The following is a 15,420-nucleotide window of genomic DNA, read 5'->3' as shown; positions in this document are numbered from 1 at the left end:
ATATATATCATCAAATCATCAACCAAATCGATACAACACATATATATATATATATACATCCAACGTACTCAAAATCGATCAACTCAATCGTACCCTCAGAATCGATCAACTCGAATAAAACTCAAAATCAACATAGATACACATATACGTATCTCTATATATAGCTCCACAAACTAATTATGGACAGATTTCGACAACACCCAAACCTTTTCTCCTGTTTTTTTTCTTCCGTTTTTTTTCCCAGATGAGTTGCTGTCCAGATCTGCAAATATAAAACACTTTAGCCGACAAAATTAAAATTTCGTCGGCTAAAGTATGGTTAAAGTCGTTGGCTATAGTTCACAGACTATAACCGAAAAAAATTCTTTAGCCGACGAATTTTTAATTTCGTCGGTTAAAGTTGACCATAGCCGACGAAAATTTAAATTAGCCGACGAAGGAAAATTCTGTCTGCTAACATAGACTTTAGCCGACGAAAAAATTGTTCGTCGGCCTATTTTTTTTATTTTCGTCGGCTAAAGTCTTTCTTCTGGTAGTGTACCCCCATATGACCTTGTTTGGTTGATTCTTCCACACACAAAACTCTCACATTGATGAAATGTAACAACCCATGTAAAAATTTAAGGACCTTCACCTCCCGACTATAGGGCTTCCATAAGGAAACTTAAGCGTATATAATGTTGACCGCTTCTATCAGGGACAAAACCTTACTGGAATCATGTGATTTTTCAACCATAGTCGTATTTCACTATTCTGATCACATCTTATTTCACGAGATTTTTGAAAATTTTGTTTTCTCTGTATAGTTAGTTCACAAAGATGTTACATATAACATATTAAACAAGTTATATCATATTAGTAGACACGTTGTGATTTCGATAACTAAAATTCACAAAATAAAAATTTAGTCGTCTGATGTGACCAGCATAGTGAAATACAACAGTGATAGAAAATTCAAATGTATTTGATAATGTTCGGGGATCCATCAAAACGGTCAACCCTAATTCAACGCTACTTATTACACGAAAACGCTCTTACCTACCCTATATGACATTCTTTGGTTGATTCTTTCACACACAAAACTCTCACATTGATGAAATGTTACAACCCATGTAAAAATTTAAGAACCTTCACCTCCCGACGATAGAGCTTCCATAGAGATGCATAAATGTAAATAGGGTTGACCGCTTCTATCGGGGACCAAACGTTACCGGAATCATGTGATTTTTCAACCATAGTGGTATGTCAGCGTAGTGATCACATCATATTTCAAAAGATTTTTTAAAATCTTGCTTCCTCTGTGTTGGTTTACAAAAGACTTATATATTTCACAATTTATTACGTGTTACATACAAGGATCCTCATAAAATAAACTTGTCTATTCAGCAGTGTTGGTTAAGGTGTTTTCATATGGGCTTGGCAACCAATGTTCGAGTCCCCATGTGGGGAGGTTTAGTTGTTTTTGACCAATATTTTAAAACATGATTAACTTTTGACAAGTAAGATATTTGAATTTGATACTTATTAAAGAAGGTAAAATTGTAGAACAATTGAATTAAATAATAGTGAACTAACATTTCTAAAATGTGGGAAAGGTATTTACTATATTATTATAGCGCCTGGCGCGGTACTGTTATGGGGAACAATGTCACTTGGGCTTGGGCTTTTTCTTCTCTCCTTGGTCTCTCACTCGGGCTTGGGCCTGGGTTGCCTCTTATCTCACTCGCCGCCTCTTGAAGCTTCCAGAGCCAGCTGAAAATCCTGAAATTGTGGCTTCTTTTTTCTCCCCTTGTGATCGAACCCAACTCTCTCATCTACCCTTTCTCTCCCTCGCCGCCTCCTAAAGATTTGAGATCGATCTCGAGACCTTTTCCTTTTCCCTTCTCTTATCCTTCTGCTCTCTCTGGCCTTCGTTTGGCTCTCTCAAATCAGGAGTGATCGAACTCAGATTCATTCACTATCTGCCGGGTTTGAGTGTGTAAGATCGTTTTAGTTTTTGCTTTTTGATTATGGTGCTTCGGTGAAGATCATTTGATCGTTGTTTCCTTGCTTTTTTTTTGTTGTTACAGGGAGGTATGGGTTCATCGATTGAGTGATCAATCCCGAAACGACGTTTACAGGTTCGTCTTTGATTTTGGTTTTTACTTTTTCATTAGTGAATTCATCTTCAACATCTATATATAATCAGTTGCTAGGTTTTCTTTTCCTATGTGTTCCCTTATTCTTGATTTGCATTTCCTTGACTTGGTGTAATGAAACGTTTTGTTATGTTGTAGAGTTTCAATTTTCGGTGGATTATACCTTCCAATTTGGATAGCAATTGTAAAGATTGGAACTGTAATTGAGAATCATGTATTTCAATGTGGAAATTTATGTTCTGTTTATAAATGAACTTATGATAACCTTGGATTTTGTTCTATTTGATCTGAACTTATGATAACCTTGGATTTTGTTCAATTCTTTACAATCAAAAGAAATTGAACTTTCTTAGGCTGTTAAACCTGCACTGGGACTTGAGTTTCAATAAGTAGGAATGAATTTTGTGAAATTAATGACTATTATGGTGACTCTTTTGCAAGTCTCATACTGTTGGATTCTTCACATATGCAAGGAAGAGTTCTCTGAATGCATTCTTAAGCAACTTTGAGTTGCTTTTCAGCAACCTCTGCAAAAAGCACATTCCATGATTAACTGGACCATCCTTCAACTGGTATGCATTGGTTTAGTTTTCAGTTTAGTAAATGGGATAAGCATTCATTGGCTGAAATAGATCTGTTATGGCTGACAAGAATAACTGTATTTGTAAAATCTAGGGAGGTAGATCCTAGAATTGAAGTTAAGAAGGATGTTGGCACTGAGAAGCGGTTGGAAGAGAATGAGGTTGCTGATATCAACAAGGAGGTTGATCGTGTGGATGAGTCAGAAGAGGAGTTTTTCAATGTGAGCACTTAAATTGTAAGTGTGTAACTTTTCAACAATCAGAAGAGATAAGCTTTGTTATTTCATTTCAATTCTTTTTTTGTGAGTTTTTTTTTTTTGTTCAGAGACATGATGACTATGTGATTTTAAGCTAAAAGGATAATGATGTTGAGAATGCACTGTGATAAGACGTATTTGCACACGCATCAATTAACCCTGTCAACAAATCAATCGTAATATAAAGCAAGCAGAGATCGTTCTAAACCGGGGATTCAACTACAGGGTAGATCCATCTAACCTAATATAAATGTCGAAATAAGCATATAGGGTTTAAAGGTTTGATGATTTCGGAATAGACATTGGAAATAAATCCTAAATTACCTCTATACATATTTACATGTGATCAACCAACAATCATGTAAACACAACCAAACAACCATGCAAGAACAAAGAAGACGATCTCTAATCTCAATTAAGTCCACACCGTGAGCAAATACACAACCTAAATTTGATATGCATATAATTTCCTACGTGGTTCCTATGACATAGACATACTTTGAATTAGACTACGGGTTTCATTCAACATCGTGACACAAACAAGCTCGGCTACGTGCTCTACTTATAGGTCACACACATAAACTAATCATGCAATTATGTATCACATAAAGAATCGATGTGTTTAAGCACAAGTCCAAATCAAACATAGGTAGAAAATCGGTGAAATAACAAAGACAATGCAACTTATCAACTACTTGTATCAAAGTCGAACCTTGGATGATTAACACATGCAACATCAACTACTTGTATCAATTACACATGAAAATAGAAGAATACACCGAAAATCTTAAAGTACATGGACATAAAACTCACGGCATAAAACCTAAAATCATTGATCATAAATCATAAACTTCAATTCAAAACATGGCTCAAAAGTACTTCTATCTCATAGACAAGAATCGAAACATACTTAAGCAAAAACCTAAAACAAACATAAAAAAGAACGAACACATTCTAATCTAAAAGTAAAAGATGGAATTCACTCTCAAAATATCCCTACTTGTTCTATTCTTTGAGTGAGCGGAACCCTAGGCTACTTGCTTCGGATCAAGGATGATGGTGAGTTCGGATTATGGTGTTTGGAGAATGATGGAGTTTCGGCAAAGCTTTGGTGTAATTTTGCACGGGTTGATGATGATAAACTGCTGCCATGCCGTGCCCTATATATAGAGTAACAAGACTTGATCTCCAAGAATTCCTCAAGCACAAGGAATCCTTATTAAATCGGCAAAACCAAGTTCAAGTTGGATTTAACTTCCTCTCTTGGTCTGCAAGTAATCCTTATGCATTAAGGAATGACAAAACCATCTTGAACTTGGAAAACCTTCTCTCTTGGGCCGCACGGTCTCTTTCCTTGGTGACTTAGGAAATCTCACGGCATCTTCCATACATATCTCGGATTGTACTTCTCCTAGCTCAAGCAGGAACTCCTAGCTACCGGCCACCTTTCCCTCATGAGTCAGGAAAACATTTCCTGGTCAACACGGGTTTAGACTTTCCTGAAATAGAAATAAGAAAATTAGAAACTAGGAAAGAGGAAAGATGGAAACCTGATCAAGACAGGAATCCTGAGTAAACAAGGATTTCCAACACTTAGCACAATTTCAACACCAAATTATTCAAATCCGAAAATACTATGTATTCTAACACTAAAACATACATATTTCTACATTAAGCAATTATTCTACACTAAACACAAATATAAAGCTAAAACAACTAAATAGGAGTTAACAAAGGGTAAATAAAGGGTATAAACATATTAAGAACGTCACACTTTGTGCTCCTATCACACTGCAACATATAACTTGGTTAATTCAGAAGGTGATGACCTATTTGTGGTTTGGTTTACCAAGTTGTTATTGCTCATGTAATAAAAATGTTAGTTTCAGAAGTTCTTAAAAAGAAAAGAAAAACTGTCTTCTGATTTGTTTAGGCTCTATATATCAGATTGACAAGAGTGACATTTTTATAGTACCAATGTGAGGGAGCTAAGTTGAAAGTTCAAGATTTGGTTCCTAGGATTTGGTAGATATTTATTTCTGCACTACCCCTATAATAAGTTTTACCATAACATGAAAATATAATGGAACTAAAGATTTATTTTCCTTTTAAGGAAGACTGAAAAAAAAAAGAGACAAATATACATATACCTTGCACTCTATGCATTGCTGATTTTTATGAATCTCTTCTACCCTTACTTGGTCCAACTAATGTGTTCTCTTATAGTTTGTTTTATAGCAGGGTAAATATTAGACTCATGTGGTGCGCTATATGCTCTAAGAACTGCTGATGCCACACAGAATGGAGGAAATTCTACAAAAGCCTGTCATAAGAGTGCAACTTCTTTGTGTATGTGTATTACATAATCTTTCAGCTTTAAAATTTATTCTACCATAGTTACACCAGTGACGTGTGTTTCTAGATACTTATTTTCTTGGTATTAAATCAGGAAAGGAGTTAAGATTACACCTGAGAACATAATAAACAAAATGGGGCAAAATGACTGTACTGAAATGAACATCCTTCATTACATAAGATATATTAATTGTGAGTTTTGAGGTATGCTTTTTTGCGGTGTAGATGGGAGGGTAATGTTAGCAATGTTAATGGTAGAACATGGTTTGTATTTCCTTTCTAATAAAAATTGAATTTTGATAGCTTCATGAAACCTTTTTCTATATTCGGCAGGGCGGCAAACAAGGCAGCACAATGACAAAATTGGGAGAAGTGCTAGGAGAACCAAGAAGCAGCTACAATGGGAGGTGACTTTGTGTATCTATGGTTTCCCAACTAACACTTCAGCTGTCCAGGTATCTTTACTATGTATTATCATTGACTTGATGAAAATCTGGAAAGTTTCATTATTTCCTCTAGAACCTAAATTGGGTTTAGGTTTATCTAACAAAGTAATTCTTTCTTTCTTTTTCTAACAAAGTAATTCTTTGCCAGACCACCGTAAAAATCCTTTTATCTTTTTCCCATTTTGATTAAATTGATTTATATTCTTTTGCAGTATCCACGATTGGTGAAGTTGACCTCCAAACCATTGTGCAAATTGGTTTTGAATTCCTGATTTTAGTTTTTTTTGTTTTCTTTTCCTGAAATTGATTGATTCTTCTTGACATTTTCAGATTTCATATCGATTACTGTTATGACGAGAGTTTCATCAAGGCTAACAAAAGGTACTGCCTCTTTCTTGCTCTGGATGATTGATTTTCAATTCGGTGACTGCTTCAAGAATTTTGGGGTTTTGGAGAAATGGGTTTTTGTTTCTTGCTGGGAAATCAATGTTCGTTTTGGTTTTTATTTGTTTGGTCATTTTGCCTCTGTTTTGGTTTTGATTTGCATATTCTTCTACGCTTTACAGTATAATACCCAAGGTAAGCTTCTTATCTTTTTAATTGTTTTTAATTTTAGTACATGCAACTTTGTGGTTCAGATGAGTTTGGGATTTTCCAGTTTGGTAAGATTTAAGGACATAAGGGAATTGTAGCTTTGAAATTATGATCCTGTGTTCCTCATATTTTACGTAGAATTTAGTTCGGTTGGATAATTTCAAACCTTAACCAAGGTTTTCAAATCAGTTGTGAGTTGATTTGAAGCTGAGAAAGAAAGAGATGGCTATGGGTAATGGGTTTTCAGTTCCATTCACTGTTTTGTTTTATTTTTGGTTTTCCAATTACGTCTCATCGATTGAAACCTGAGTTTAGTATCTTTTCCTCTGTTTTTTTCCTTAAGTTTCTTGAGGTTGGTTAGATGCCTTTATGACATTTTTTTTTTGACCTGTCCAATTATTGGATTAATACCTATAGAAGAACAGAATGAAGTGTTGATCATTCTTTTTCAATTAACTGGTTGTATTTTTGATTTTGAATGCAAAACATTGATCATAATGCACAAAACTCCGTTGCTTTACACAATTTGAGTACACTATTACATATAGAGAAATATATGAAAGTGCACAAAATTGATACACAACACTTTTACAGGTGATGAGGTGAGCAATCCTCATGTACAACATCAAAACATAAGCAGAGAAGAGATGATGTCGTGTGCATATCTGCGCTCTAAGTGCACGTTTGGTACCCAGTACTGCATTACACCTCCTTAATTCTTAAGACTGTCCTGAACTAGTGTGGACTGCCTTAAATTGTATTAATACTGGCCCACGTTTGGTGTTGCATGGGATTAGGAAACAAAAAGTTCTAAATTAGAGATGTCTCATGTTTGGTGATGCATTGGACTGGACAAGCTACTTTAACATCTAACAATCTAATATCTAACATCTAACATCTAACAAACTGGACTACTCTAACAATCTAATATCTAACAATCGATCATTGAAATTTTGACATGAAATCCAAAAAAAAAAATGCAGAAACCTATGAAATATGCAGAATCCAATGTTTGTTTTGATAAACAAGCATAAGACAGGGAAAAATTCAGGCTATCTATTCCAATGTTTCAAATCAAGCACAAAAATCAGATATAAGTGCATCAGTTCTAATATACCACAGATTATCCAAATATCCAATGTAGGGACCGGTAAGTCGGACATATATATATTGATAAGAACCAAGTAATAAAGATTTGGTTCTCTGCATCTCTGCACGTTCAAATAACTTTCTTCCTCCAAAAGTCACTCTATACAAACAATCAGTATAAATTCGCACACTCAAATAAAATCCAAATGCTTTATTCACATACGATAAATTATGTTATGGGATTCTTATCCAAACAAGAGGAGGAACCTATTGCCAGACTTGTGAATCCAGAAAAAGACCGAATGAAAGAAATTGCATCTGCACTCTGTTTCCAGAGAAGAAAAACAAAAGAATCATTTTCTATTAGCTTCAAACTAATACCCAATATCATAGTAGCTACTAACCGGTAGTACCCCCCCCCCCCCCCCCCCCACCCCCAAGATCAAACTGAACAATTCACCACAATCAAACTGAATCAACAATAAACTGATCAAACTGATTATCAAAGAGAGAAAGGAAGAAATAGATGGGCATACCTAATGACGAATCTGGGAAGAAGATGGCGGCGAGCTTGGCCTTGGAGGTGTCGACGGCGCGGGTCAGAGAGGAGGTTGAGGACGGAGCGGGTCTGGGAGCCGAGGGCTTGAGGACGGAGCGGATGTGGATCTGGGAGATGAAGAAGGAGTTGTGGAGGAGGCAATAGAGAGGTCTTAGCTAAGGCTCCCAATTCGGAGTACCCACTCTAACACTGGCTAAGGAGGAGAAATCAGAAAACAGGTCCAAGATAAGCCCATTAATATTAGTACCGAGAGAGACTAGACATGGGATTAGCCTTGTTTCACTCCTTATTTAACACTGGCTTAGGTAATACCGGGTACCAAACGTACCCTAAGTGGCAAGGGCAGAATTGAAGGTGCATCTGATTGATTATGAATCAATGCTTCAACTTTATGATTAAAATGTGTTTTGTTTAACATGACTAAATTTGAATCTGATTCTAATTTGGTTAATCTTAGATGCGTATAGGTTATGAGGTTTAATTTAGATAGTAATGTTGCCGCAAAATGAAAATGGACAAATCTACAAAAAACATTGCCAACAATATTGACATTATGATACAGCCACTATTTAGGGGCCTCAGCAATTGTAACATTTTGTAGTTTCCCTATGCATGGTTAATCAAACATGTCTAACTTCAACTACACTATTTGAGGATGCTTCATCATCATGTGGTATAATTTGAACTTCATTTGTGTGTATCATATTGTGCTGACATCTTCTTAGGAGTTTCAAAAAAGAAGTTTTATAACATGGAGAAGAAGCTTCTAACCTAAAAGGGAGAACATCAGTTGATAGAAGAAAATTCAAAACTGCCTCAAGTGGACATCAGTTGATAGAAGAAAATTCAATTTAGAACTGTGTTTTAACTTGGCTTAGTCAACAATTTGGTATGATGACAACTGTAAAGTTGAATGAATTTGGGTTCTGTTTGTGTTAGCCTTTTGTTGCTTATGTAGCAGCTTCCCTTCTATAGTAAAATTATTCTGAAGGTGATCACCTGAATATATGAATGACTTTGTAATTTACTTGAAAGTTCACTTACATGAGATTTTATTGAAGAAATGTGGATTTTATTTCACGTTAGCAATGTGTTTATTTTTATTATTTTTTTAACAAAACCAATTTACACAACCATGAAACCCGCAACAAAGCGCGGGCTCAGTAGCTAGCATAAAGCATTCAACCATTTAGATATATTTCTAAATAATAGTCTTAGCTGAATGAAGAAAAGAGATCATGCCTTACCATCAGACACCCAGTTGTATAACAATTATATATAAAATACTAATTTTCAACAGACATATTGGGTGGAAAAGAGAAACCGAATAGCAAATTAGTTCTCTAAAAACTAAAGCCGCACCTAGCTCAAGATCAGTATAGCATCATAAAATCAAACACATAGTTACACTCTGCATCACGGTTCTTAGATCAGTTATGGACAGTCTCATATATTGTCTTTATTATAAACTGCATCGCACAATCATATAGCAAGTATTATTTCAGAAATTAGTTATCCATGTGAGATATCACCACCAATACAGTGCATCAGAACAAAAGCATGACCTTAAATAGGAACAAATACGAAACCAAAAGTACCAACAATGCGATAAATGGACTGAAGTTTCATAATTAAAATCTTAAAAATACGAAAAACAATCATGATAGAAATAAACCCAATTGTTTTAGAGTTAATTTTAATTAGATACACCACAAATCAACAGATGTACGTTCAACAATGAAAGTTCCTAACAAGAAAGAAACTTGTTAGACCATTACAAACTATATTCTTTAGACATGAGCATTAACTCATGCATTTTGAACTGCTTCAATTCGTAAATTACTCAGAAACATTGAAAACATAGTACACAACATCCAAAACAGTATCCAACAAACAAAAATTCATCAAAATAAATCCATAATCCATATCCAAAAGGCTCAGATGAGATTCCACGAATCCAATCAACAATTTAGTAATTTACCGAACAAATTCCAAATCAGAAAAACAAAAACGACGGCATGTTGCTACACTATTCATTTTCTATATTAGCTAATATATCTTGGAAAACAGTAAGACATCGCCAGGGAGTAATGCTAAAAATGAACGAGTTGTTCTATTTCCAAAGGTTCAAATTGCAGACATGGAACAACCTATCTTCATGCACAAGTAACTTATATTAACCCCAACTGGACATGAGAGTCTAGACACTGACTTTGTGCTGATGGAGTTACTAACATAGATGGGCATGCTACTGTCTTTCTAAAACTAAACCCAATTGATATCTCGGTCCATTTTTTACTACAAAATAACTGTAATTGGTTCTATACAGCTTTTCAATAAACACAAAATCCAAATGACCACACAGATATGAATGGGAGAGATAATTTACCTATGTCAAGATAAATGAGCCTAAGACAAACATACAAATCATTGAATGGGAAGCCAAGAAAGTACCAATCTTGGGCACCCAATTCAACAATTAAACGAAGAAATTAACATAAATGTACAACTACTCAGAGAGATTAGGAACTCAATAATATGATTCACATCTCAAGACCAATTACCCAGCACAAACAAACCCAGAGATAAAAAAAAAATTCGATGATCTACACCAAAAAGACAACAAAGCAACCAAAACTTGACCAATTACCTGAAATAATATTAATATCTTGGAAGGAGATATTGAATCAAAACTAAAAGTGACCAGGGAAACACAGCAAAGGCATTTGTACTCAAGTATTTAAAAACACCACATGAATGCCTGAACATCTTATTCTTTGTAATCTTTAGCTTCCCATTAATACACCTTCTTGAATGAGAAGCAACTTAAACATACTTGAAGACATGTAGACAGAGTAGTCATTCATCAATAAGCCACAATGAGAGTGCATTAGTTACCAACAACAAAGAATAGATGCAGAATACTGATATAAAGTTTCCAATTTAATGGAAGTGATAACACTAAACAAAGGGATTTCAACTTTGGCAAGATGAAAACATTTTTGAGTTATCAATTTTGTTTAGGGAGCTGTACATGTAAGAACACAATATAACATATATTAGAGAAAGAGTTTTCTTAAATTTATATATAAGTATCAACCGATTACTATCAGGTTAGCTACATTATCAAAATTTTCTTTTCAATAATTTAGCATGACACTCAATCAAGATTTGGTATGCTGGGAATGAATTTGGATTTATTGTCTTTCTAGGACCAGTAAACTGGGTTCTGGAACCTTGCATATGCTAAAACTAAGCATACTACAAGAGACTTTAAAAAAATGGGACTTATAAGCACAACATGAAAAATGTAATAACAGATCACTCACCAATAAAATTAAGCAAGACAAAAAATGCATAACAACAAATTACTCATCAAAAGGCTCCAGTGTTTACCTTTTCACTAATAACCTACAACTTCCCTACACCACAAAACAACAACGAAATTCTGTAAGCCAACCTCATGAATTTTAAAAAATAAGACTAAATAATAATTTGATGAGCAAAATGGTATCGTTGCTTAATGTCAATAGACCAACAGCTAGCCAAAAAGAAAATGCCACTGTAAGTTAGGAATGAAGTGACCCAGTACTCAACTAACACCTTCAAGGAATAGCAATCCGACTCATATGACAGAACTAATTGTTCGGACATCAAGAGGCTTCTCTAAATCCGTGATAGACCGACGTTCATGAAAACCTCTTGAGTACAGAACACTTAGCAGTTCCCACCGCATTCATAATGAATGCATGACAACTCCATTGACACAAACAACGCAAGGAACATCTATAAGTTTCATAGCAGAAAAAATTGCAAATCCAGTCCACAAAAATACTTGCCCTAACAAAAAGTAATCTGCAGCAACTCAGCAAAACCATAGCACATTATTCAAATACACTTGATTTGTAAATACCGTGCAAGCAAACAGAAGATGCCAACAACATCATCTCCTCATACTAGATTTTATTATACCTGGAAATAGGTTGGAGGCCGCAATGGCTCACGGAGTCCTTCATGCACTACATTATTACTGTATTGTATGAGGTTAGTTGAACACAAGCATGAAAAGCGAAACACCTCGTTTCAATGTTCAAGAACCAATTCAACAATTAAACACAAGCAAAAGATTAAAGTTTACTAAGGTAAGGGAAAGCACTAACCTTTACGCGTTAACCCAGCCGATTTGAATAACCATGGGCTTAGAAGTTGTGGGCTGTGGCACGGCGTCACTAGATTGTGCCGTCGCCGATAAATAGTCGAGATTCGGACCCACCGAGCCCTATAAATTAACATCGCCGCTTCGATCTCCTCATAGCGGGCGAGCCCTATAAATGAACGAACCCATATCTTCTTCTGCAAAGAAAAGGAAGAAAAGACCCAGAACCCAGAATTGGGCAAGAGAGATGTCATCAAGATTGAGGTGGTATGTGTTAGGACCGAAGATAAATTACAGAGAATTGAAAGAAAAAATAAGTTAAAGATTCATATTTCATTGATAATCCAAAATGGATGCAATACAGAGAATATAAAGGAAGATGATAATGTCCTCGACAAAACAGTAGATGGACACGTGTGTCAGGACCACCATTGGAAATGGGCTACACTAGTTGGGTTCACTACTTATGGGCTTGTGCATAACTATTGGGCTGGTACAGAAAAGAGGTAAGATAGAGTGATCCTAACAATCGTAGTACCAGTAGTCATCGGTTTTAGAGAAAAGTTTTCGGCATCCAACAAGAATGAGGGAAAACAAATCGTGAAGAAGGATACTGACCAAACAGACTGATCAAGTAATAAAGCAGTTGCCCTTTGGCATTCTGAACAAGGAGAACTTGGTAAACCAATAACAAGTTGTAAAACACCAGCAAGGAAAACCAGTTTCATGAGTCGCTGGGAAGAGAGTACAAGATTAGCAGGCACACCAACTGCTTCATAAGTCATACTAGCAGTCTCTGTCTCTGAAAGTTTCCCACCATAGGAATAGACGGTAAAGAGGGAGAAAGAAAACGTCCCACTAACAGGCTTCCAAGTTGTGGAACTCGTCGTTTGTTCACAAATTGCAATATCATGATCAGTATAGGCAATATTTGCAAGATATGGACACATAGACAAACAAGTGTGATAGAGAGCAGCTGCCAGCACTGCTGTTACCATAGAGGGCGCAAATGACTCAAATGCCAACAAATTCGAGGTCCCATATAAACCTGAGAATAGAGGACTCAAAAAAAAAAAGATCTCTGAAACATTGATGACACGTTTACTTACTTGGAATGGAATTCATCAGGAATGAAAGACGGAAGAAATGGGAGATGAAATGGAATAGTATATGGAGATTTCAATTTCATTGAGTTGTTTACTTACCACATGGAATTAGAACATGAATGTAATTTATTAGTATTTTAATTACTAAAATACCCATGAAAAAATATATAAGCTACACATTTCGATCACTCTCAACATAATTTTTTCCTTATATGTTGATATAGTTTTGTTTGTCGTTGTCTCAGTTGATAAGTTATGTTGATACAGCTACTAAAGTTCCAACAACCCATTTGGTTTCAAGTGAACCTGGCATCCCTCTGTGAGAGAATAATTTTTTCTTATGTAACAAGAACAGGAAAAACTGATGCACAATAGCACTCTGCTCATGATCTTCTAACATGTTAGTATTCATCATTGAATTCTCAAACCAAGCAACAAGAGGCAAGCTCATTAGCCAATAAGCTAAATTTGTGAGTCCACAATCTAAATTGTTATAAAGATTAGAGCCAACTTCATTGAATGCATTATCGTTCTCCACGGCCTCCAATGAAGGATGGTAACTGATAGCATTATAAGGATAATTGTACTGCACCCAATTCTTCAAAAGCAAAGTACAAGCAGGTCTCAAGCAATGACAATTAGCAAATGAAGAAGCAAGTACCTCAACCAAGTTGCAGTAACGTTACTGTTGAGGATTCCAGGTGGAAGTGTAACATATAGAGGGACATATGGGCAAGCTGCAAAACTAGCGACAGAAGAAATGGGCCACATAAGTTGATCAGTCCTCAAGCAATTTACAGAATTCAGGGTAGGGCTACCACTCGAACGTGTCTCACTCTTCTCAGCAAGCACAATAGAGTCAAGCAAAGCCAGTAACAACCTCCCATCAATTTTAACAACGGATGATGGAGGACATTGCAACAGGGCTCTAGCACCTGCCACTAAAGTCTCCATTGACCTCAAGCACATTGAATAAGTGTCTCCAACCTGCGCATGACTCCATTGAATATTCTCAAACCACGCAGATTGAGGCACTCTCAACTTTCCATAGCAATAATCATCGGTCAAAACTGCAAATTCAATAATCTCAGAATTGAAATTGTCCGCAGCCAACAATAATTGTGGAAAAAGCGGTGGGTTAACGAGGGTGGGATGAAAATGGTCGGAGTTTGCAGATTCCACATCGGAACCGGCTCTGGATACCAGTTGTTAGGACCGAAGTCTATGAAGGAAAATTGAAAGGATAAATTGCAGAGAATTGAAAGGAAAAATAAGTTAAAGATTCATATTTCATTGATAATCCAAAATGGATGCAATACAGAGAATATAAAGGAAGATGATAATGTCCTCGACAAAACAGTAGATGGACACGTGTGTTAGGACCACCATTGGAAATGGGCTACTCTAGTTGGGTTCACTACTTATGGGCTTGTGCATAACTATTGGGCTGGTATAGAAAAGGGGTAAGATAGAGTGATCCTAACAGTATGTTTGGATGTGATCGATGAATTCGGCAAAGGATTGGACCTCGAATAAGTTGGATGTGTTGGCGATTTATGGAGAATGAGAGATGGCTGATGTAATTGAGGGAGATGAGAGAAGAGAAAGGCAGGCAAAACAACACCAGTCGGAGCTAATGTGGTTTGGCTTGCACGCGCTGTTAAGCGTCTTGGTGCAGCTGTCCGACTGGTGATATCTCCACATAATAATATAAAGGAATATTAGTCTGAGCTAGCTTGACTGCCTAATCAGCCCATTTAGAACTTCTCTTAAAGGACAGATACCATTTTTGGATTATTCCAGTTAAGGTTGACTCATTGTCACACCCCGGTTCTTAAGTTATTTTACGATTATTTACTTTGGTATTATTTTGGTCTTTTACCGTGTTAAGTAACCGTTTATCACTTAAGGACCCTAGAGTTGACTTTTTCTTGTGTTTGGAATTTGGAAAAACTTTCTTCATAAAAGTCGTAGAGGACGTTATTACGAGTTCGTAGACATGCTATGTGTTAAAAATCGGAATTAGCATGAAAAAGTTATGAATTAAAAGAGTAATTTTTGGAGATGGTAAAAATGTGGTAAAAAAAATGTGTGGGTGTAATTTTTTTTCAGTTGGGTTATTGCTGGGCCAGCTGAGGA

General features: G+C 35.9%; 1 pseudogene across 1 annotated transcript in view; it reads left to right on the top strand.

The window, feature by feature from the left end:
• LOC101298005 overlaps window positions 1–15,420 on the top strand; it is a 63,448-nt pseudogene that overhangs the window by 31,863 nt on the left and 16,165 nt on the right. Inside the window, exons 30-33 of the transcript XR_184386.1 lie at window positions 2,070–2,120; window positions 2,814–2,940; window positions 5,665–5,738; window positions 6,108–6,158. The product of XR_184386.1 is annotated as an uncharacterized LOC101298005 (transcript). The remainder of the gene's footprint in view (window positions 1–2,069; window positions 2,121–2,813; window positions 2,941–5,664; window positions 5,739–6,107; window positions 6,159–15,420) is intronic.

This window comes from Fragaria vesca, linkage group LG3 (assembly GCF_000184155.1).
Source record: "Fragaria vesca subsp. vesca linkage group LG3, FraVesHawaii_1.0, whole genome shotgun sequence".
Classification (NCBI taxonomy): Eukaryota; Viridiplantae; Streptophyta; class Magnoliopsida; order Rosales; family Rosaceae; genus Fragaria; species Fragaria vesca.
Note: the sequence above shows the minus strand (reverse complement) of the source record. Positions and strands in the feature narration are given on the sequence as shown.